The sequence below is a fragment of the Diaphorina citri genome, unplaced genomic scaffold, assembly GCF_000475195.1.
Source record: "Diaphorina citri unplaced genomic scaffold, Diaci psyllid genome assembly version 1.1 scaffold117745, whole genome shotgun sequence".
NCBI classification, from domain to species: domain Eukaryota; kingdom Metazoa; phylum Arthropoda; class Insecta; order Hemiptera; family Psyllidae; genus Diaphorina; species Diaphorina citri.
The window spans coordinates 1-274 of record NW_007494682.1 but is presented as its reverse complement, the minus strand read 5'-3'; the positions used below and the strand labels follow the sequence as shown (position 1 = coordinate 274).

Sequence of the window (274 nt, the reverse complement as noted above, 5' to 3'; positions counted from 1 at the left end):
TGACAAGATCCTTTATAGAGCCGGGCCTCATCTGAAACAAATGCTACGGGATGAGATCGAAGGTAAGTATCTTCTTCTAGTACCAATTCCATTACTGAACGTTGGTAATCAAATTGGCTAATCTTATTGGAAAAGACAATTAGCTTGTCGTAAAGCCCCTAAAAACCTTATTGAAATAATTTCAGAATGTCGGACGGGGGATGTCCAGATTACAGAGGGATTCAATCTGCCTGTCAAATACATACTCCACACAGTTGGGCCTAAGTACAATACC

General features: G+C 40.5%; 1 long non-coding RNA gene across 1 annotated transcript; it reads left to right on the top strand.

Annotated features, from left to right (window-relative positions):
• On the top strand, positions 1-274 carry LOC113473824. Its single transcript, XR_003395670.1, has 2 exons — positions 1-62; positions 186-274. It is a non-coding gene; the product is annotated as an uncharacterized LOC113473824 (long non-coding RNA).